The sequence below is a fragment of the Lissotriton helveticus genome, chromosome 1_1 (assembly GCF_964261635.1).
Source record: "Lissotriton helveticus chromosome 1_1, aLisHel1.1, whole genome shotgun sequence".
NCBI classification, from domain to species: domain Eukaryota; kingdom Metazoa; phylum Chordata; class Amphibia; order Caudata; family Salamandridae; genus Lissotriton; species Lissotriton helveticus.
This window is the reverse complement of record NC_136057.1, coordinates 61,091,124-61,115,743: the sequence shown is the minus strand read 5'-3', so window position 1 is coordinate 61,115,743 and position 24,620 is coordinate 61,091,124. Positions and strand designations below refer to the sequence as shown.

General features: G+C 46.8%; 2 protein-coding genes across 2 annotated transcripts in view; one reads left to right on the top strand and one right to left on the bottom strand.

Moving 5' to 3' along the window:
- Nucleotides 1–6,292, bottom strand: part of LOC144823964 (uncharacterized) — a 152,169-nt gene extending 145,877 nt beyond the window's left edge. Inside the window, exons 1-2 of the mRNA XM_078682969.1 lie at nucleotides 6,239–6,292; nucleotides 4,275–4,392 (exon numbers count right to left, since the gene is read on the bottom strand). The gene's annotated coding sequence lies outside the window, so the exon portion shown is untranslated. The remainder of the gene's footprint in view (nucleotides 1–4,274; nucleotides 4,393–6,238) is intronic.
- Nucleotides 6,293–12,782: 6,490 nt separating this feature from the next.
- The window catches only part of LOC144758313 (uncharacterized), a 140,117-nt gene continuing 128,279 nt past the window's right edge, over nucleotides 12,783–24,620 (top strand). Inside the window, exon 1 of the mRNA XM_078646421.1 lies at nucleotides 12,783–12,945. The gene's annotated coding sequence lies outside the window, so the exon portion shown is untranslated. The remainder of the gene's footprint in view (nucleotides 12,946–24,620) is intronic.

Below are 24,620 nucleotides of genomic sequence, written 5' to 3'. Positions count from 1 at the left end.
ACCCCGCTTGTGCCTCTCAGGTATGATTTGGGCAGAAAAGCGGTTGGTGACTTGGTTAGGCTTCGCCCGATCTTGTATTGGCGAAGACTCTGGACTACGCCTGAGCTATCACATTATGCTGAGGGCTTCCTAGACGTCATCAAAAGGGACGAGTTTCACAACATCAGATGGCTTAAAACCCTCTGTCTAAACTTGAGCGAACTTGGTCTCCAGGCGCTGTGGAAAAATCCAGCGGGTACCCCCTTCCCAACAATAAAAGCCATAAAAGAAATCTTCTGGGAGAAGGTTGCTGTCCGAACCTGGAGTAGGTCTAGTGCAGTGTCAATGGCTGGAGGATTTTTAGAAGCTAAGTTATATCCGTGCCTTGAACCGTACTGGGACGATATTACAAGGCCAGGCGACAGGAAGCTCCTCTTCCAACTAAGAGCAGGTGCGCTTCCACTTAGATCACTGATGGGAAGGTGGGGTGGTGGAGTACATGTTAGCTGTCCTGTTTGTGGTGCTTCCAAAGAAACAGTTGGCCATTTTTTATTCTCTTGTATGGCGTATTCTGATCCAAGACGCATCTGGTTAGCAAAAGCATGCAAAAATCTGGGTACCTCAAGTAGTACCGTTGCCTTACGAATCATTCGCACAAGCACTTTAATGCCTTTAGTGATAGCTATAGCCAAGTATCTTGGATGGGCGTGGTCTATCAGACAGAGAATATTGGCTACTTGACTGTGTTTTTTCTAATTAGTCGGTCTGCATTTTTATATTGTCATTTTATCTAACACTTTTTATCTTTGTAAACTTTTTTATCTGTACTTATTTTAACACACTTTTTTGCACAGAATTTTGCATTGTAAATGCATTTAAAGTGTATTAGATTATCAAGTGTTAAATCTTAAATGAAAGTCTTACTTTTTAACTGTAATGATGAAATTGATTGTCAATTTTTGTCTTGTGTACTTGCTTTAATGAGTACATCGAATAAAGCATTATTTTATTTGATTTGAGAAGAAGATAACAAGGCAAAATAATCTAATAGTAAGGGCACAATCTCAGCCAATATCTACGTATGCAGAGTGTACTTGTGTCCCACTAATTAACAAACTAGCTACCATTCTGGATATTTAAAAAACAATAATGGACGATGTAAAAGTGAATTTTCCTAATGTGGGAATTCAAACCATCAAGACCGACTGGCCCTCTAAAGGTACAATAAAATGTAAAGACAATACTGTTTTTGTTAAAGAAAAAATAGATGATAAAACAAAAGATCAAGAAGTGATAAATCTATGCTCGACACAATCAACATTGACAGACGCAGCTCCGGACGTTCATCTATCAAAAAGACAGAGGAAAAAACAACGGAAAGCAAGAAATAAAGCTTCTAAAAGTATACAAAATACAAATGCATCAGATAGTGAGATTGAACACTGGAAATAACCATGACCAAATATCATATTGTGAAGGTGAGGGTTAACAAATGTCTCCAACAAAACCCTTTTACCCTCTATGTAATAAGGATCTATCGGAAGTACAAGCAGTTATGAAAAATAAATGCCTAAACAATCAAGCTGATAGTATAAAAATGATAGAGAATGGGAAAATGCAGTCCTTTGAAATGCTGCAAGTGGAGGAAAGTAATAAACAGGTGGAAAGTAAGCCATCACAATTGGAAACAAATAGAGCAAAGAGGGAGAGTATCAGAGGGGATGAAACGAATAGAGATTTGTTAAGTGGTGCAGGTAATTTTTATGCCGGAATATAAATCTAGGGGTAATAATGAAACAACTTGCAAACATCCGGACCCAACATAAGATGGCAGGAGTATGTAAAGCATGCGCATCCACAGCATACATGCCTCGAACAGAGGATTAATGGCCCCAAATCCCTGCTGTGGTTTCTTGTCATGTTGTGGCTGAGTGTGCCATGTGATGTGGCAGGCTATAGTGTTTGGTGTGATTTGGTTATTTTTGACAAGGTGGAGTGCTGAACGGTTAGGCAAATTTTGATTTTCTTTGTTTTTGGGATCGTGTGATATAGTGCGGTACCTACCGTATGATGTAAGTAAATAAATTACATCGCTAATATACCATAAGGATGTGGGGTGAGTGTTATTAGGGCCGAAGCCTTGCTGATTATATGTAGAATAACAGGTCTGGGAGGTCTCTACTGACTAGAGCAGGTTAGCAGCTGCACAGGCCTTGAGTATTGATCATATTGAGGTAATATATTTGACAGGCACTGGTGACTGGAGCTGGCTAGCAACAACGCTAGCCTCCGGTATTCATTACAGGCAGGGTAACAGTACATGTCAATATTGACTGGAACTGGTTGGCAGTAGAGTTGACCTCTGGCTTTGAATATTTGCAGGATTTAAGGTACAAGGGTCACTACTGACTGGAGTTACTTAGCAGGATAATAGGTCTCAGGGGGCCAATACTGACTGAAGCTGGTTAGTATGATCACTAGTTCCAAGGTGCTACTAATGACTCAAGTTGGCTAGAATTATAACACTTCCCAGGGGCCAGTACTAACAGGAGCTGGCTAGTAGGCTTACATACAGGCCCAAGGGGCCACTACTGACTGGAGCTGGCTAAAAGAAGAACAGGCCGAAGGGTGGTGGGGTGCGAGTGGCACCAGTGACCGGAGTTGGCTAGAAGCATTGACAACATTTGGTATTGATTAAATGCAGGATTCCAGGTCACAGGAGGCACTGCTGAATACAGCTGGATAGCAGCAGTGGTGGCCTCTAGGAAGAAGGAGTTGAGAAAGCATAACTGGATATACTGGTTTATTTAATACTGATAATTGTTTACACATCATACACATCAATGCCACAACGTGCATTGATAATTACATTACCAAATTACAATATTCTTATATTAATTTGATGTGTCTGTTCGCCTTAATATGCCTGCAAAGTTATATGATTCTATTAGGGCCCAGAACTATTTTATTTATTGATGTCCAGGTGCACACTTTCCTGCATCTTGTAGTAAATTGAACATTGACAAACAGAAGTGTTATTTCCAGAAACAGTGAATTCTGCAGCTTGTCTGTGTATCTTTTATCTGCACCTCACGGACTCCTCACATTCCTCTCAAGAGAAGATCCTGCCTCCTACTCATTACTGTTGTTTCAGTAACTGTTTCTATCACGTGTTCATGTTTCATTGACTTGTATTAGGAGAAAAGTGTATACAAATTTATTGTGTAGCATTAGCATTATATACTCCAACTTGCTATAGGGTGGATGCTCTCGTCCATTGCAAAGACAATTGTCACTTGTTAGTTTACTTGGCCTTTTGCTATTTTTGCATTAAATTTATGATAGATTTGTTGGCCTCCCGGTATGTTGTGTTTTATTTTACATAGCACAAGAGATGCTGAGGAAAATGACAGTCCAGTATACACATTCTTCATATAAATCAACTCACAGTATACTGTTCTGGAGGTTCAGTCCCACAGACATTATCTCTAACTGAACGCTGGCACCCTAGGAAGCATGTGCTTTTCAAACCAGGTGCCGTCTGATGCGAAGTCTTCGCTATTGGATAAGTCAATATGTCCTGAATTTTAGGAGGGTTAGCGTATCTAGTGCATTCTGTTAGACAGCGCTCACCTGTGGTAGTAAGATGGTAATAGGCACCTTATCACCTATGCACGGTGCAGGGCTTTGAGTTACAGAGCTCCTCACGCTGTGGAGAAGATTGGGTCACATTTACCCATTTTCCCATATTTGGTCCTGATGAAATGCCAACAGATTGCTCCATGACTACACAAGTCATGAAAAACGTTGACCTGAAGTATAGACCCCAGCTTACCAGCAGGTCCATAGGTGATCGACACTTTCACACAGTGATAGGGGCCATTAGTTCCTCAATTTCTCTGCCACTGTTTTTAATCTCACCATGGACCAGGAAGATCACATTAACTATATTGTGGCAACTGGTCGATAGTTGATCTTATATTCAGACTTCACCAATCTCACATCTTATGACACAACATCCTCTGTCCTACTATGATCATCCGGCAAACTTAATAAAAGATCTGCAAGAAAGTGCCCTCTGGTGGTGCCCGCCAGGCATTGTAGCGCTGGCCTGGTGAGGATTATAGCCCAATGATGAAGCATGTCACCTTCAGGTGAGTGAACGCAACTTGTCTTAAAAGCACATGCTTCCTAGGGTGTCTGCGTTCAGTTACAGATAATGTCGCTGGGACTGAACCTCCGAAAACAGTATACAGTGATTTGACTGTTTTATGTTGATGCTACAAGCTCCTTACCTGTGCGAGTTATCGGGAACGATGCAGGGGCAGACCCAAACCAGCCACATGTGGAGATCAATGAAAAATACTGAAGATTTAACAGAGCTTCCAAGCTGGTGACCATTACTTAATTGACCTTCAAAATAAAAGACACGTTTTTAGAATTCTGGTGACTCATGACCATAAAAAACAAAGGTTATAAATTCAATGTTGTTTCAAATACTTAAAAAATGGAACTGAAGGTGCAGAATCGGATGTTGCCCCAGGTCATGCATGACACCTTCCACCACTATTGCTTATGGGACTTGTAGTTTTGTTTTTCTCATTAAAGGATGGGCTCTAAAGTCCCAGTGTTCTAAGTGATGTTGGTCAAAATCAGAGGCCTGACGGAGGATGAAGCATGACATGGCTCTGCTTAGCAGTGAGATGACTGACAGTTCCCCAGCCCTTCCATTCTTTGACCTACAGAGGCTCGTTGGCCATTCATATTTTTTTGCAACGACAAAGAAACTTTTATTGCAGCTTCTGTCAACTGAAGAGATAAAACCCTTGGGCATGTTTAATTAACTACTGACAAACATGAACAATCAAGAACATGAGTTTCTGGAAAACTATCAAGCACCCAATCAGAATCAGCCACCCTTCACACCCAGGAATTCTTGAGGCTTCGGAGAGGGTGAATTGCACGTGGTATAAGAGGAATACTACATCGACTCAAAGTTCACTTCTCAGGGATGTACTGAGATGCCAGCTTCATGGCACACTTAGCCAGCTCTTCACCTCCTCCTCCCCAAACTGTTGACCAGCTATCAGGGCAAATGAGCCTGCAGCAAAGCCTCGCTGGCTTGGTTCCACACCGGACCAGGCAAGGTGGTCAACTCCATACTCCTCCAGGACAGCATGCTCTCTGGTCGAGCCAGTCCTAACCCCACATGAATGTTCCCCCTCACAACTATTTTAATGGTCCTAAGTTATGTTGCAGCTAAATGATTGAGTCAAAAATTGAAAGGTTTTACTATGAAGTGCTGAAAGAGAAATCATGAAGTTTTTCAATATTTTGGAGTCTGCCACAGTACACAGGACCATTATTTCTCTACAGCAGCAAATCATATATGTGCCCTGTATAAAGCACGTTTGAATGAAACATGGAATGCATTGCAGCCAACAATCTATGCAACATCATAGCAGAGTGCAAGATAACTTGTGTTATTATTCCAGCAGAACGAAATGCCATTCCTAATGTGTACGTCATTTTAAAGACAAACCCAGAAAAATGTATGGTCAGTGTTGTTCCTCTGCCAGTTAAAAGACAATCTCCATTAATGTGTCAGGAAATAAAATACTATGAGAAATCCTACTCTATGGCAGGGTGCTGCCTGCCACTATATTGCAGGTTACTTCCAACATAATCTGATTTATACATACATACTCCAGGGTGCTGCCAGCAATCGGGTCTGCACACAGCAGTCTGGAGCCACTCAGGAAGGAGGTAAGCTCTTCATTTCATCTTAAGCCCTTAGGTTACATTCACAGCCTGATAGGTCCGGAGAACTTTATCCACGCTCTAACTGCGCCGAGCAGATAGACGTAGCACATCATAGGCTGTGTTGTGTGCTGGGTGATGCCTGGCATCTTATTATCGTTGGCGGGAGGATGAAGCTCTGATAGGAGCTGCTACAAGAAGAGCAGAGAAACAGGACCACAGATCGCCACAGAGCGACAACAGCCCTGAAGCTGAAGAAAGAACTCTGGAACAGCAAAACTCCTCCACCCTGGAGATTCTCCAGGATAAGCAAATGATGGTAATGAAATGCAAACTGCAGCATTAAGGTCACACACTACAACATCTTTCCCTTTAAACAGAATATAACAGCCTACAATAAAAAACTAACCAAAAAGCAACAAAATACGAAAATGCATTTCCAAATGCTGCAAAAGAGAAACAGTTAATACAAATTAATAATATTAAACTTTGTTGGTACCTTAGTAATGTGCTTACTTCTTGGCTTCACTCCATCTGCAGCAATAACGCTCTGAAAGGAGAAATTACTGCTGTGAGTCTCAGAGTCTTCAGTATTACTAGTCTCAGTCACGAAGACTGCGGTTTCGGAAGATAACTTTCTCTTATTTGGCTTTATAGTTCCACCAGTCACGCCATCGCTTTTAGCAGACACGCTACTGTCAGCAGCATCATAACTTCAGGCAGATCAGCAAAGCGGATATCACCACTCACATTGGGTGAACAGACTCGAATCTGCAACATACATCCACTCTGTTGTCAAATTTGCTTGGGGCTGTCAAAATGCTGCAATATATTCGCCACACTTTACTGACTACCTTGTTTTAAAAAGTTATGACATTAAAGCGTAATTCTTGGTTCGTCTGCAAGCTGAAGTTTTTTAGAGATTCTATTGCCACACAATACTCATCCCATATTTCAATCTGTCCACATGGTGCTTCAACCCTGGTAGGTTATCTACTGTCTGTTTTGCAGATAATGTTAGATAGTTTCTGTAAGAAACTGAATTATTATTTGCGGTAGATGTGGAACAATCACAACCGTTGTCAGAGTGAACTTTCAAAGCCATTCAATTAACCTAGGATCAACCCCCTGGTACCTAAGCACCAAACAGGCAGGCTTAACTTAAGGTAATAAGTAAAATATGTATGCAGAAACCAAAAAAGTAAAAGTCAAAATGCAAAACAATAAAAAAAAACGAAATAGAAAAATAAAGTAAAGTGTATTGAACAAAATGACACTAAAATGACGAAATCCAATAAGGGGAATGAGATATGAACTGTAACGCTGTAAAAATCACAAGGTGCCAATGGGTGAGGGGCCCAGGCATGGATTCGTCTCTCTGGAGCTGACTGCCAAGTCAGAGGACACCGGAGGCCACGGCCTGCAAGCACATAATGCAGGAATTAGCCGCAGTGGTACTAGAAAACATCTAGTGCTCCAGGCTCAGATAGGGCTGCTGGCCTACAGGGGGATTCACAGCAAGTTCGGGCGCAAAGTGCTTAGAGTATTGATAACAAGCAGCAGATGCCCAGCAGGGCAATAGCAGACGGTCGAAGACAGCATGGCCTGCACGAGACTGAAAGGGAGTGACACCTAGGGCCCTCACCATCAAGCAACAGCGTAGTGGAGCTCAGCGGGAGGACAACCCGGTGACAGCCACCCACTAGAGCTGGGACCCCCACGACAAGGCATGCGGGTCTGGTGATGTGGTAAGAGATATAGCAGCCATGTCCTCTGTGAGAAGCAAGAAGGATCAGAATCTAAAAAAGATGCTGACCAAGCTCCTGATGACCGGCAGCGGAGAAGGGAGGCTCTCCCCAATGACACAAATCAGCCAAGATGTGGACACCTCTGAAGCACCAGTTACCCACGCCTTTTTAGAGTCTCTATTCAGTGCATTACAAGGCGACTTGCAGACGCTGAAAAGGGAAATAGCGGGGGAGATGAAGGAGATAACCAATGGAGGCCACACGTTCCCAAACAGCATCAATGTCCCGCCTTTTGATAAGGCGGGACGTCGATGCCGTTGGGGACCGTTTGGCCTCCATCGAGGATCAGGAGCAAGCCCAGGAAAAGGAGGTGGAGCATCTACAGCAAGAGATAGCCCGGCTCAAGGCTCAACAGATCGATCTCCAGGCACACAGAGAAGACCTGGAGAATCGGTCTCGGCGAAACAACATCCGTGTTAAGGGAGTTCCACCTAAAGAAGAAGGGCCAGACATCACACAATACCTGCAGGGTCTCTTCAGGAGCATACTGGGTGCCCTCACCGGATATTTTGGCTTACATTTCAGGCTTTCAACTAAAAGAGTGTATGCTACGTGCTGCCAGGGACAAGCAACCACTAAGATATTAGGACCACCACATAGCTTTGTACCAGGACCTGGCTCTTATACCCCTTCAAAAGTGTAGGGAGTTCCGAGTAGCAACTCTGCGTCTTCGAAATCAAGGAATACCGTATTCTTTGCAGGACACTTGCCAGGTGCTGGGCATTGAGAATCCAATCCAGGAGGAGACAGAGGGCCCACAGACCAAAACTCCTCGAGAAAGATGGCATAAGGTCTACGGGAGGCGTAGCACAGAGCGAGCAACGAGACCGGACCCCAAGACCATGGCACGAGAAATTCTGGCAGTGCTGGAGACATTGTCGAAAGAGACATTCCCCTATGATCACACCGTGAACGACTGAGGGACAGATACGTGACATTTGCATGGCTGGGTGGGCGGCGAAGAAATCTGCTGGGAGCGTAGAGACACGGGGAGTGTAGAGACACGGGGAACAGGTCACACACGTTCCCAACTATTCCGACTTCCAAGGACGTGCACGCATGAAAGGCGGGCCCTCGACAATTTGAGGTTAATGGGTTTCTACGTTGGAGTTAGGGAGGGGAGGGTGGAGAACTGGTATACAGGTTAAAGACGTTGAAGAGAGGATCAAAGGGCAATGGAGGCCGGGCAGACGTTGGGGGCTCAGAAGGAAAAGGGATCACAGGGACCCAAATACAGGCTAAAGCTGGTGCACTCACTATGACACACTATTTCCCAGCCCACACTGAAAATTCTCAATCTCAATGTGAGAGGTCTCAACAATCCCAATATCCTACCTGGATAACATGGAGGCAGATGTGTGCCTCCTCCAGGAGACAAAGCTCCTCTCCAAAGATTTGCATAGAATGAGTTCACAACTCTTTCCTCAGCAGTTCTTTTCATCTACCCTGGATAAGAAGGCGGGTGTCTATTTTAGTAGCCAAACGTTTTAAGGGGACAGTGGGGGAAAAGGTGGCCGAAATCAAAGAGGTTGATGGGAGCAGGGCCATCGATAGTGTAGGTGTTGGTATGAGTATTTTAGATGCGAAATTGTGTCACAAACTACCAGTTACTGCTCCCGCAATCAGCCTTCACCTGATATACGATCAATCCAGGGGCTGCCTCAATTGCCTTTAGATAGAAACGGGTCCTCCCCCCGCCCCCCTGTACCAATAACCATTTCAAATACCAACCCCACCAGGGATGGTGCTAATAGGTTAAACAGGCCCAGGGGATCGAATCAGAACAGGTTGTCTAGTACCTCGTGCATTAATGTTCCTGCCGCCCCAAGTATGAATGGCTAATCAGGATGTCCTGAGACTGCCGCCCACTGCTTGCCCTTATGTGTTGGTACTGGCAGGAGTACCTACTTTAAAGAGGGATCAACATGAGTCATGGGGCCAGCTACGCCTTAAATGTGCAGACTGGCTATCAAGGCATAGAAGCTTCCGTGCTACAGCGCCAAGACGCCTCGGCATAAGAGCGCTTTAAAAATAATTCAGTCAGTCAATCCATGTATCCGAAATAAAGGATATTATTATGGCACGCAGGGTTGGGTGAGTCAGTGCATCTACAAAAAATATCGAAGGGGACAGTATTCTAATTAACTTTCGCAGACCTTCTTTGGTGAGACACCTACTCAGGGGTTGCAAATTCATAACACCTAATAGCACTAACATATGCGCACTACCCCTTGGTTATTTCTACAAACCAAGTCATGCTCCTTTCACCAACAATTCCTCTTGAATTACTATCTCTAATAGGTTCCAGGCCTTGTCTGGATTACAGACACAAGACTGATATCAACTTTTGGGCAAAATACTGATCCTGCTATTAGGTTACCTCATGCCCTGCCAGTAACTGAGTGTACTATTCCCACAACCCACTTATCCCTCCTATGCAAACGAAGGCCTCAGCAAGTTCAGACTTCCGTATCTTAAGCTGGAATGTTGCAAGGTTGTACTCTAAACTTCACCAGCCAGATTGGGTACAACTTATTAAAGACCAAGATATCCTTTTATTTCAGTTAACATGGGCCACTCAAGAATTGCATATTGAGGGGTTTGAATGCCATAATATCCTAGCAACAACCCTCAAGCAGGGGGGGGGGGCCTTCATCAATCTGGGTCAATATTAAGACAGGGGGATGCATAAAAAATGTAAATACAGATAACAATAATTTTCTAGGCATATTATTTAATAGGGGAATTTCCTTTTGGATAATTTATTTTTATAACATTGATTTTCATTCTGTTCCAAATATGCATTTTATAAATGTGATTAATTTTATTGCATCTATTGGAAAATCCAAAGACTCTTTCAAGTCAGTAGGAATCTGCCTGGGGCGATTTTAATGCTAAGCTATCTTACTCATGGTCAAGCGATTATTCACACAGCAGCAGACAAACATGCAATAGGGGTAGAGAGCTAATGGACCATTTGAACACCTTTAACTTAATTAATGTTATGGAAATTGATGCAACTACAAAAGATAATGCACCCCCTGAACCGACATTCAGAGGAAGGGGCTGTTCATCTACAATTGATAATGTTTTTTATCTCCCCCGCTTTTGAAGCAAGCTTGCTTAAAGAAGAAATTATGGGTACAATCTTTAGGGACCATAACCCAATACAAGTAACGTTATGGATGTCTCCAGTTCCAACGCCTCAGACAGAATATGGTGCTGGAGATATATCACCATCCACAGATAACCGCAGACTGGTATGGCGATGCATTAATAACGCAGACCGATTCAGTTCTATGGTTAGGGGAAACATGAATCTTATTAAAATCTGCTTAGAGGCCCTGTTCCACACCCAGTGGCTATCAGCGCCTTTACCGAACTCAGTGGAGCAATTAAATCCTTGCTGTCTAAACCCATTTGTACAGTAGTCTGCGAACCTAGATGGCTATCCAATTTATCTGAACAAGAGGCTCAGATAAGATGTTTATGTATTTGTAAAGTGCATAGCTGCCCTTAGGCTTCCCAGCGCTAAGAGAAACATAACTACGGTGGACTAAGTCAGGTTGCCTCTGATCTGGAGTTTTTAGGGAAAGAGCAATGTTTTGAGTCTTTTCCTGAATGCTAATTTGTTGGTTATCATGCGCCTGTCCCTGGGTAGTGTGTTCTACATTTTAGGAACCAAGTGCTTGAAGGACCTTCCTCCCCATCTTGCTCTTTTTATTCTGCCCTGTTGCATAAGAAGATCCTCTGATGACCTTAGGGTCCTACTCGTGTTTCTCCTAACCAGACTTAACACCCCGCTGGCATCAGTGCGGCCCTCGGTCACATTATAGACCAAACTTTGCGGCCCCGGGAAAATGTGAGTAGCCGTGATCTAGATCAACAAAAGGTGGGAGTAGTTAGACACGAGGACGAAACAGAAGCATGCATCTCTAAAAGGCACAATCAGGAACCAATGAAAACAAGCATTGGCATAGCCAATAGGTCTCGCCTTTGGGACCTTATAAGTGTTTCGCCATGCAACAATTGATGCTGTTGCACCAAGGATATTGTGCTGGATAACTAAACACTTATAAGGTCCCAGAGGCGAGACCTACTGGCGATGCCAATGATTGTTTACCTGATGGGCATTGGCTGACCGCTGCCTGGTCACTGAGGCCCTGGTGAGGTTGAGTCATATTAGGGGGAGTTTTAGCCTCATCAGATGATGCTGTGCAGGCCCAGGTACAATGAGGCGCAGTCGGTGCTGCCTGGGAGTGCGTTCTTTCACTTTCGATTGACCCCCTTCACTCTGGTGAGAGCCACAAACGGGATTCAAGTCGATCTTCTCATCACAGACTTTTCAGGTGAAACAAATGTCAATGTTTGCTGAGGCCTTGAAAAGAATGACCCAACTACAGCAGTGAGGGCCAATGAGCATTGTTGATACAAAATAATCATCGATCGATGCAACAACAAATGAATCCCGGAGCAGGCTCGAGACCCTCCCAGCAGCAGACAGTCTTTGTATCTCTTGACCTCACCTGGGGTTTCATGCGGGTACTGAGGTCCCTGCTGAGACTGAGGCCAGGACACCATGAGCGCGGGGTTAACTGCGCATGCGCTGAGGACAGACACTGCCTCCTACAGCGGAGCGCGAGTTAAGGAAGGCTTTGAATTAACCAACTGCGCATGCGCTGGGGGAGACCGCGCTGTTAAGACAATCCAACTCCAGAAGTCGTTGCAAGAAAGATTTCTTTAATTAATTCACAACACAGGCCCCGACAGCACGGAGAGCAGTGAAGGGCTCCACGTCAGAGCCACCACAGGTGGGACGGGGTCCGAGCAGGGACACAAAGAAGCACAAGAATGACAGTGTCCGCGCGGGGACACGATGAATGGAGACAACAACCGCCTCCCGCCGCGGAGCGCGAGGCGCCTCGCGCCACAGCACAGGGTGAGACGTTATTTCAGTGCAAGGCTCCTCGGTTCGGCTCCTCTGTGGGGCGCGTCTTTGCTCTGCGCAGGCGCAGTGAGACCGAGTGCTTACACTCTGCGCATGCGCAGTGAGACTGAGAACCGTCTGTCCAGGGCACTTCACAATTTGTACCCCGTGCAAGATCCTAGCTCTGCGTTACGAGTAGTGTCTTTGCTCAGCACATGCGCAGCAGTGACGCGCGGTCCTGCGCGTGCGCTGCTGTGAGACGCTATGTTTTGTTCGCTCGCGCGCTTGTGGCTCGTGGTAGTGGCGTGAGCGCGCGCGTCACTCGGCGGTGAATAACACACCGGGCACCACTCCTCACAGGCAGCCGGTGCCCCCGGGGAGTCCCCCCTCCCCCTCCTCCCGCAGCCCCCACTGACCGGTGCTCAAGGAGAGGTGAGGGGACCTCAAAGCGCCCAACCATGTGTGTGTGAGGTAGTAATATTTTTTATTGGCTTTTATGTTTTTAAAAAAAATATTTTGTTGTTTATGAAGAACTAAAGAGAGACCGTGACATCGCCATAGTCAAACCATTCCTTATAATCCCGTCCCCGTGGGTGTGTTCGTGGTGATCCTGGTGTCTGATTCTGGTGTTTGTATGGGCCTCGCGCACTCCGGCCGTTCTGCCACATCCAGCCCGTGAGAGCCACAAACAAGGCTCAGCTGCACGGCGCGTGAGCCTGGCTACAGCAGTCCCCGCTTCCAAGCTCCATTGGCGTGATATTTACCTTCTACTATGTATGTGGTGCACTTTACAAGTGAATGAATGATTGAGCACACATGCCAACATTTCAAGAGAGCAAAGTGGGAGATAAAAAAAAAAATCTGGAGAATGGGGCCTTGAATCGGGTTACTGGCATGTCTGGGCTTTGTATGGGGTCACTGGCATGTATGAGGTTACTGGCTTGTATGGGGTCACTGGCATGTATGGGGTCACTGGCATGTATGGGCTTTGTATGGGGTCACTGGCATGTATGGGGTTACTGACATGTCTGGGCTTTGGAAGTGGCTGCTGCAGATCGGACATTTAAAACGCAAATGCACGTTTTTTTCTTACCTTTCAGAAGCATGAAGCATACTGGCAGGCAGAGAGGGTGATGCAAGTGTTGGGCACTGGCCTGGCAGAGAGAGGGGGATGCAAGGGTTGGGCACTGGCCTGGCAGAGAGAGGGGGATGCAAGGGTTGGGCACTGGCCTGACAGGCAGAGAGGGTGATGCAAGTGTTGGGCACTGGCCTGGCAGAGAGAGGGGGATGCAAGAGGTGGGCACTGGCCTGGCAGAGAGAGGGGGATGCAAGTGTTGTGCACTGGCCTGGCAGAGAGAGGGGGATGCAAGTGTTTGGCACTGGCCTGCCAGAGAGAGGGGGATGCAAGGGTTGGCCACTGGCCTGGCAGAGAGAGGGGGATGCAAGTGTTGTGCACTGGCCTGGCAGAGAGAGGGTGATGCAAGGGTTGTGCACTGGCCTGGCAGAGAGAGGGGGATGCAAGTGTTGTGCACTGACCTGGCAGAGAGAGGGTGATGCAAGTGTTGTGCACCGGCCTGGCAGAGAGAGGGTGATGCAAGTGTTGTGCACTGGCCTGGCAGAGAGAGGGTGATGCAAGTGTTGTGCACTGGCCTGGCAGGTTGTTGGCAGTGCATGCACCCCCCCTCCTCCCACCCCAGTGGCGTAACGAGACTTGAGGGGGCCCCCCTGCAAAGAACATAGGGGGGCCCTACACGTTGGGCCCAGTCAGGAGCTCTCAAGCCTGGGGTCTGCTGCACATGCGCAGTGCCGGCAGCGGCTACCCCGCAGGAGCTAATGTTATGCCACTGCACAGAGACAGATTCTCGTATTTTAGATCCACCTTCAATATTATTAATTTTCATAAATGCTTTAGATCAGGGGTCCTTGTAATGTGGTATTTTTGCCACATACTTTTTAGCAAAATCCCTTGGGGCATGCCATAAATCTTCCTTGACTTTGTCTTTCAGTCTCATCTAGATTTTACCAATGTTTCTGGTGGAACGTGCTTCAAAATGCAGTGTTTAATCCTACTTTGGCTCTAACGTTCTTGGGAACCCCAAACCTTACTTTAAAACATTGATTAAATCATATTTCTTTTCACAAGATTCCCAGTTTAAGTGTGCACCTAAAAAAGTATTTGCGATTGCCCTAGAATGCCACTAAGGGACAGTAGGACACAAAATCTTCTGTAATATTGCAGTGTGTGTGGAGTGATCGTTCTTCTCTCCACGCGCAGCACGATGGCTCTTCCAGTCTGGATGCTGCGGTCTCCCTTCCACTGGATGTTTCTAACTTGAGTCTAAGACCACATCTCCTTTGCTCTCCGGCCCTTTTATTCTCTATCCTCCTACGCCTCACCCCCCTGGTTTCATATCACACCCAAACCTTTTCCTCCATTCCCAACTTCACCCTTCCTCGCCACCTCCAGCCCAAAACCAGGCTACGTCACACCCATCGGAACTGGAAGTCCCTTCAGTCTCTGCAATCCGAAGTAATCTTATCCTCATAGACACCCCTCGTCTCTCCCCACCTTCTACCGTCTCTCTGACTGAGGGCAGAGGAAGGAGAGAGAAAGAATGAGGGTAAAAGAAGGAGAGAAGGAATGAGGGCAATTTAGTTACTGAAAGCCCCAGCTATGCTGTAATAGGCATCACACATTGCATGTGGCTGCAAAGCAAATGGAGAGGCGGCGAGGCGCTTTCGGAGCACAGTACACGCAGGTGAATTGTCAGTTGCACAAAACTGCATATACAATAACTATTTCCTCAAACCAGAAATTGCCAACCTCCAATGATTGACACCCATGCCTCATGCAAAATTAACCACTACGTCTCATGCATGCAGATTTAACCACCTGTTTAACATCAGACTGCTTAATTAGTTGTATGTATGTACATAATTCTGAATGCATCTCTATATACCTTACAGAGGGTCTGGAGACCGTGCCGGCTTTAGGGTGGTGCGACCGGTGCCACTTCACTGGGTGCATAGGGGAGGGGGCGCCAAAACCCTGGATCTTTGATTTCCACAACGTTGATCCTCGAGGAAATAAAAGACGGACACAAGCGTTCATGTCATCTTGGATGAAATAGCTTTAGTGTCTGCCCGCGTCCCACAATTGCTGTGCCCTTACAAAATCAAAGAGCACCTGCTTAATTCAAGCTGTGCCCCTTTCCATGATAATATTAGCAGTGACACGCAAAGGTAGCTATGCTCTGGACACTGCATTAAAGGTCAGTTTGGTCCCATGAATTAGCCCTACTCCCATCAGAGTGTTTATGTGACATCCAACACCTTGCTTGAATTCCATTTCTATAATTCTCAAATGGAAGCTCGAAAAAGGCTTTCTTGAAAGTTACATTTTAGTTGGCGCAGTTTTCAGAGGTTATGCAGGCTGTGCATTAAAGCTACAAAAAAGTCAAATTGAAGTTACATAACTGTACAAAAAGTTTAAAGTATTTTGTCTTGATGGATGATGTGTAACAGTGACATCAAGTTTTGGCCTCCACTGATTTAGAAAATATTTAATAAAATGTGACCTCCCACAGCGCCAATAAAATGTGCTTCCTGAGGATTATTTTTACTATCCTCAAACAGTAGAATACAAAATTGCCCTCATAAAAATTGACAGAAATCACTGATATTACTAATAAATGGAAGATGCTACTGTCACAAAAAGTTTAAGCCAGTAGAAATTTCATTTGCTTTTGCTCACTATAAAGTAGCGCAGAGGTTTAATGTGCCTGCTGCAAAGAACAGGTACCCTGCAGATCTCAGAACTGTATTTTATTTGGATAGCTCAGTGGGTCACTGCATGTGTCAGAGAGATTCTTCTGTTACTTGCTGCTCATAAGTTGCAATTCTAGTATAGCTCAGAGAGCTATGATCTGTCCTCCAAGAGTTTAGATGCTTTCAGACTGCGTGATATAGGTTAGAATATCATTTTTTCCCCTAGTCTTTCATTATACTAATGTAGCTAAACATTGGTTTGTTTGGGGAGAAATGTATTCTTACTACTACTAAAGCCAACCCTGTGGTGCATTTTAAATTGTGAATTTATGCTTTTCCAGACCAAACTCTTAAAATATACTGGCTACTGGTTCCGATGTCCTGCGACTCCTTCACAATATAATCCCCATTGTCTTATGTAACATTTCCCGTAACGCCGATTCACATTGTTTCTGTAGAATGTGTGTGTGTTTGATGTATAGTGCTCTTACACTCCTCATTGGTATGAATAGCACTATAAAGCAAATGAAATGCATGTGAGAGACAGGAGCTATAGAGAGACGGGGCCCTGTTTGAGTGTGGTAGTGAGGACATCCGTGTAGAGTGAGGTTATTGGGGGCGCCTAAAATGCCTAGCTCTAAACCCGGCACTGGCTGGTGAAGGATTTCAAACTACTGTCATAATATTATAAATCCAATACCAAAAATAATTTACACACACAGACTTGGTGGCCTCTAGAAGCTGCTAACTAACCTTCGTGCGCCAGTACATGGGGTGGGAAGAAGGGCTGCGGAGATCAGCAGATACGATGCTTTTATTTTTACAAATTGGGCTGATTCAAGCACTGTTGCTCTTTGGGTGGACGGCTTTTAACACCTCCTTTGCAGTAAAACTCCCAAAGTTCCACCAGTAGTTGGTGTGAAATCCGAGCAGTGATCAATGCTGTGATGCCGCTAATAAGGAGGTGTTCTTTTACTGGGTTACATATCACAGAAGTGGCCGAGATTTTGAAATGTATGCCATAACTGAAAGCCTGCTGGGAGCGATCCATTCCGACGAGCGTGCGCATTACCAATAACATAAGGCAATTGTGGGGCTCAGGCTCACAGTAGCAATTGCTCGAATCTCGCACCCTGGGGTCCCTGAATACAGCAGCCCCCACTGCACGACATGTGACTGTGGTATCATGACTGCTAGTTAATTTTACTCGTCTCACCTGTGACCTGCAGCTTCGGTTTCAGGAGCAGGCTGCTTTGCGCCGCACATGTGCAGTTTACATTGAACATGACTCAATATAGTCACACCCTGGCCTCCGCCCCGCCCTGAAGACCCCGCAGTGGCGCGCACTGCTGCACTGCACCACGTGTAAAGACTCATGTGACTTTCATGGCGCACATCGCTTGTACGTGTGCGCAGGAGCGTAACTGTAAAACAAACTGGTCCCAAATCCAGTCAATGAGCGTACTCGGCTGAGGGGGCCCCTTGGAGCTAGGGGCCCCCTCACTGCAGGGGCCTTTATTACACCCATGGTGCAGCATCATTTAATTTATGGTGACTTGGAGGGCGCGTGCGCACCATTTAGGCTTGCTGCTGGCTCCTCTGAGACTGCCCCCCCGCAATGCAGGGGCTGCGAGGGCCTGTGTTACGCCCCTGTCCCACCCCCCTGTGGCAGCCCGGCCTGAAACAGCCCTCCCCGCCCCAGTACTTCGCAGGTCTTTAAAAGACGATTCCCTTGTTAATGGCGCATTGTTGGTTTTTTCCCCCCTTCGAGAACCCCTGCATCGCCACTCTTTGCTGGAAGAATTAGAGCTTTTAACAATACCAAGCCCTGTGAGCTGAAACCCCGAGGAATCGGGTTTTTGCTGTAGGAATCGGGAGGCGGTAGACTAGCCTTCAAATCTGTAGTCTCACGCCTGAATCGGGAGGGTTGGCATGTCTGGATTGAGTGATTAGGTGGGTCAAGAGAAGTAAAGACAGGTCAATAATGTTTATTGTCACAAAGAGAAATGGCAGTCTTAAAATAATCGGCAGGAGGGGAATTCCTCCTTTCGGAACTAGGGCCCTCACGCACCCAGCCAGCTAGGTGCCATGCTTCATCATTTGGGCCTGCTCCTCGTTGGGTTGGTGCTGTAATACCTGACGGGCCCCCAAAGAGGGACTCTTAGGTGGTGATCTTTTGTTCTTTGCCGTTTGGTGCAGTGGAGGTAAGGGACCTATAAAGTGTAGATGTGGTGTAATGGAAAATGATTAAAACAGGTTGGGTAGTCCAAAGAATGACTTTGTAGGAGAGTAGGGTCTGCTATCCTATTGTCACCCCAAATTTTTGCTTTTTGCTTCACTGGTTTTCGACTACTGAGGCTGTGGGCCTGCTGATCAGACCCCCAGCCTGCTGTTCTCTCACTAAATTACTGACACATGTGCTATAGGCACATACCAATTGGAAATGGACTCCTTGTCAGCCCCTGTATAATGCACTATAGGTGCCCAGGGCATAGGGGCCACCAAGGCCTACCAGGGGCTGCAGCATATCTTTTGCCACCCCTGGCTGGTTCTTAAATTGACACAACTGGCTGATCACTCAGCTGGGGTAAGGTGGTGTAATCACCCCTTGCTTAGATATAGTATACCTATATCTAAACCTATATCTGGACACATGTAAACCTGTGAGCCACTCCTATGGAAGGCCTCATCAATCCTGGAGGCAGAGTGCGTGGTTTTATGTGAGACGGAGCTCTAGCATGAGCTGAGCCTGTCTGCAGCTGTCGGGAACAACTCCCTAAGCTGTTTCAGGATAATGCCATACCATATACTCTTAAGTGCCTTATAATCCTCGCGGTTAAATAGCAACTTTGGTTTGGCTTTATCAAAACATGTCGTGTAAGGTGTCATACGATTTGGAATACTATCCCCTCGCCAGTTCTGGCGACGGGGATAGCATTCCACCCCTCTAGAGGGGTAAGACATGTTGCTTTACTTAAATGCGGGTAATTTCTCCAAAGACCTTAGATCCACAAAATGGATGCCTCTGCCACAGACAAATGTCTGGACCCCTGCAGTTGACCGAAACTCAACCAAATGGGTCCTGGACAAAGGGTTTCCTGTCACAGGAGGGTGTCACCGCCCTCCAGACAGGAGATAGTGGATTGTAGCAGGGAGGTTTGAAAGAAACCAGACACTGCTTGGGGCGCACAAGGCTGCCCCTTGCATAATCCGGCCAAACCGGTTCTGGGGCACTCCAGCCCTCGTGCCAGGGCGGCCTGGATCAAAGGAAGGGGGTGTATCCACCCACTTCCTGGGTCCCACCCATAGGGGGGGACCTAGCAGGTAATCACGCCCCCCAGATTCGAATAAGAGTGGGAGCAGTGCCAATGCACATCAGATTTCCTGGAAGAAACATTTGAAACGAAATTCTGGACCCTTCGCCCTCCATCTCAACGTGGAAGCCCGAAGAATCTCCCTTGTGGTCAAGGAGTGACCACCCTGCAGCAGCAGGCACCATCCAGCCCTCGACGTCTACTTAGTTGCAGTTCCCGCCGGAACTCGAGCAACTGAGATCGACGAGATCAAGCCTGTCTGCCTTCCAACAGCCCGATCCACAGTCCCTGCAAAGCTGAGACCCGTGGAGGCGACCGGAAGCGTGGGGCACGCCATCTTGAATTGACCACGAGACGCTGACCGTGCAGCCCACGAGTGACCCTCGAAGCTGTGTACCGGGGTTTGAGAAGCCCCCACCCTGAGCTACTCCTGAGCCGAAGTTCAGCCCTCCACACTCGACGAGTGCTGCGTGGGGCCCTTCTGCTCCATTTGGCTCAACGCGTTGGCCCGGTCACTTGCCAGCCGGCTAGTGGTCCCTGTGCCGACGAAACTACGAAGAAGACTCGTGAATCTGGTTGCTCCAGATCCACACCAGCTCCCCTGAAAAGGAGCCCCGACTCTGACCTCCCTGGTCCGAGTGAGAAGCAATCTTCCGATCCCGCGTGGATTGCTCTTGCCAAGTGTTGTTTGCTCCAAACTTGAAGCCGACTGCACCGACGGTGAGAGCCTGCGTGGGTCAGATCGTGACCTGCTCCTGGACGTCGCAGATGCCCCAGAGCCCACGTGACAGCGGAGAGAAGCTCCTCGACGACCACCTGATTGCGCCCGACATTGCCTGGTTCCGTCCTGGTTCCACCCTGGTCACTGCTGAGTGACCCAGACTCTGTCCCCTCTGCTTTCAGGTACCCTTCGACTTGAGTCCACCCTTGGACTCCACCGGACACTTCATCTTTAACCCGCCTGCAGCCCTTTCAGCTTCAAGCACCAAGAGCCTGCGTGTCAGAACCCGACGCCACTTCGACCCTGTGCACCCACTTCCTGTGGGTGAGGTAACTTTGCTCCGCCGGTGTTCCCACACTGGTGCACACCTCTAGGGTCTGTGTGTTAAGTTTTGTTCCTCTAGGTTCAGCGGAAGTGTCCTTTAACTTTAACTTTACAACTTTTACGCACCATTGGTTAACATTGGTGCGTGCGTGCGCTTTCCGCACATCTCCCGAATCCCGAGGGCCATTCCCGACTTCAGCATTGCTTGTCCTGACTGCTCCCAGCGATTCCCTAGGCCCTAGGCCTAACCACTGCTCGAGTGGCATCTCTTATACCACTTGTTTAGTATATGGTTTGAGTGGCCCCCTGCCCTCATCCATAATTGTGCAACTTTGTATGTTTAAACAGTGCTTTTGATTTAACGCTTGTGCCCCTTTATTCATAAAGAATACTGGGGATTGTTTTTAGTAATAAATACATATATTTTTATAATATATACTTGTGTGGTGTCCTTTCATTTGGTATTACAGGATTGTATGTGGTAAAACAGCTCGCTTAACACGACCTCTTAAGTTAAGCCTTTAGGCTGCTTAGTCCATGCTACCCCTAGGATAGCTTGTCTAATAAGGTTGACTTACAACCAGACACCATAAGGGATTGTTTGGTCTGATAACAGGTGGTTCCAGAATTGGAAACATCACCTATCAGGCCAACTTCTCACATTGGTGAGCAGCGGTGCGGATTTGAGCTTGCTGTTGTTTTACCATTGCAATCTTTGTATCAAATTGAAAGATCACATCAAGTACCTCTAGGTACATATAAATCAAAAGCTTAGCATATTAAGTTCTACTGAACTTAGTAGTTGTAGATTAAAGGGATTAGCACACCCTGACTACAACTCACTAGCAAGGTACAGTAGGAAAACACTTAGTGTAGGTAAGTGCACCACTTACACCTCACTAGTAGTCATGTCTGACACAGGAAAAGCCTCAGGGTCTACTCCTGTGACAGTTGACCTTACCCAGGCAACTTTCAGCTACGACAAACTAACCCGAAAGGACTTGGTTGCCTTGTGCAAATCAAGAGGGTTAAAAAGGGGCAGAAGCCCCACCTGCCAAATCCTGGTAGCCATCCTAGAGCAGGATGACTTAGAAAGGGCAAAGGAAGCTTCCCTAGAAACAGGAAATGGAGGGAACCCCCCTGTAACTGACCCCCCTCAGGAGGAAGATGAGGAAGAAGAAGAGGAGGAGGAGGACTCAGAAGTTGAGGACTTAGAAGATCAGGATCAGAGGGGTAGCCAGGTTCCAGTTGCCAGGCTTAGCCAGGCCAACTTGGACCTACTGGGGAATGGAGAGGGCCAGCACCTCCCCAGAACCCACCATGGTATTCTCCCAGGCAACAGAAGAGTGAGATCTCCCTCAGGGGACTCTCATATTTCTAGTGCCTCCAGAGAATCAGAGAGAGGCATGACTGCTTCTCAGAAAGCTGAGCATAGGGCTAGAATGAGGGCTGTCAAACTCCAAATAGAGAGAGAGGAAGTAGCCCTGAGTCAAGCTAGACTTACCTTAGCTCAAGCTAAACTTGCCTTGGCAAGAGAGCAGAAATTAAGTGGCTTAGATGCCACTGGTGGCAGCAATTTTCCAAGAGAAAAAGACAGGGGATATGACAATAGAAACCTGACAAAAATTGTGGCCCCCTTTAAAGAAGGGGATGACATCCACAAATTGATGACTGCTCTTGAGAGAGCCTGCATGGTACAGCAGGTTCCTGAGGAACAGTGGGCTGCAATTTTATGGTACTCCTTTTCTGAGAAAGGGAGGGACAGGCTCCTCACAGTTAGACCTGAGGATGCCAAAAACTACTCTGTTTTGAAGAGTGCTCTTATTGAAGGGTTTGGCCTAACCACTGAGCAATACAGGTTGTTGTTCAGAGACACCCAAAAAGCACAGACTCAAGACTGGACTGATTTCGTTGAGTGTGCCACTAAGGCTTTGGAGGGTTGGTTGCAGGGAAGTAAAGTTTCAGACTATACAGGATTGTACAATCTTATGATGAGAGAACAGATCCTTAATAACTGCACAAACCAGCTGTTGCATCAATACCTTATTGACTCTGATCTGACCTCTCCCCAAGAATTGGGAAAGAAGGCAGACAAATGGGTCAGAACAAGGATTAAGCAGAAACCCCAGAACCAAGGTGGTGACCAGAAGAAAACAGACCAGAAGGGTGGTAATCAGAATCAGAAAGATAAAGAAAAAGACCAGAAGTCTTCAGGCCCCCAAACTAATAGTAAGGAGGGTGGTTCCCAAAATGGAAACAAGAAGAAGAAGAACAAAGGTCCCAAGACACCTTGGTGTAATACCTGCAAATCAGTTTCACACTGGGGCAGTGAGTGCACCAAGGCAAATCCAGTCTCCACCACTCCAGCTCCTAAAGCAACTGCAACCCCAAGTACAGTAAGCAGTGGTGGAACACAGTCCAAGGGTGTAGCTGGGTTGACCCTGGGTATTGAAGTAGGATCTGGCCTAGTCAGAATCCCTACACAGGCAGTTCTCCTGTATGATGTGGACATTGAGTTGCCCACTGCAGTAAGCCCCAGTAACCTGGGCAAATACAGGCAGACTCCCTTAATTAATGAGAAACTGGCTCAAGCCTACAGGGACACATGTGCCAGTGTCACAATGGTGACACCTGACTTTGTGGACCCTGGACAGATTGTACTAGGCGAGAGCTACCTAGTGACCAATGCAAGCAACTCCACTACTTCCCATAGTGTGGCAGTTGTGAACTTCTCCTGGGGAGGGGTTGATGGCCTAAAGAAAGTTGTGGTGAGTGCAGACCTACCAGTAGACTGTCTGTTAGGCAATGATCTGGAAAGCTCAGCATGGTCAGACGTGGAGTACAGGACTCATGCAGAAATTCTAGGGATTTCAGAGCATGTCCTTGTCATGACAAGGGCTCAGGCTAAGAAGTGCCTTCCTGAACCAGTGGTGGATCTTGGAACAATAGACCAACCACAACCCAAGAGAAGGAGCAAGAGAGGAAAGGCTGAGCCTTCCACCTTGCCCCAGGTTGAGGATCAAGTTTCAGAGGAAACTGATTCTGCAGTCCAAGAGGAGACTGTCTCTGAGGAGCTTGAACCTGACCAGGTTGAGTTTCTGGGGACAGGGGGACCCTCAAGGGCAGACCTGAGGCAGGCTCAATTAGATTGCCCTTCCCTTGAACCCCTCAGACAGCAGGCTGCTGCTGAGGCTGCTGGGGATGCCCAAGGTACCCATACTGTGTATTGGGATGATGGACTCCTTTACTCAGAGGCTAGAGACCCCAAGCCTGGCATGACCAGGAGGTTGGTTATACCTCTGCAGTTTAGGGGGTTCCTTCTTACCTTGGCCCATGATATTCCCCTTGCAGGACACTTAGGCCAGAACAAGACGTGGGACAGGCTTGTTTCACACTTTCACTGGCCTCACATGTCAGAAAATGTCAAGGAGTTTTGTCGCTCCTGTGTCACTTGCCAAGCCAGTGGTAAGTCAGGTGGCACAACAAAGGCCCCCCTAATACCACTACCTGTGGTGGGGGTCCCCTTTGAGAGAGTTGGAATTGATATTGTGGGTCCAATGGACCCCCAAACAGCATCTGGGAACAGATTTATACTGGTGGTAGTGGATCATGCCACCAGGTATCCAGAGGCTATTCCCCTAAGGACCACCACAGCACCTGTGGTGGCAAAGGCCCTCATTGCAGTTTTCTCAAGAGTGGGCTTTCCTAAGGAGGTACTATCAGATAGAGGCACGAATTTTATGTCTAGCTATCTGAAAGCAATGTGGAAGGAATGTGGAGTAAACTATAAGTTTACCACCCCATATCATCCACAGTGCAATGGGCTTGTGGAGAGATTTAACAAGACCCTTAAAGGCATGATAAAAGGATTACCAGAGAAGCTCAGGCGGAAATGGGACATTCTTTTACCCTGCCTGCTCTTTGCTTACAGAGAGGTCCCACAGAAGGGGGTTGGCTACAGCCCTTTTGAACTTTTGTTTGGCCACCCTGTGAGAGGTCCATTGTGTTTGGTGAAAGAA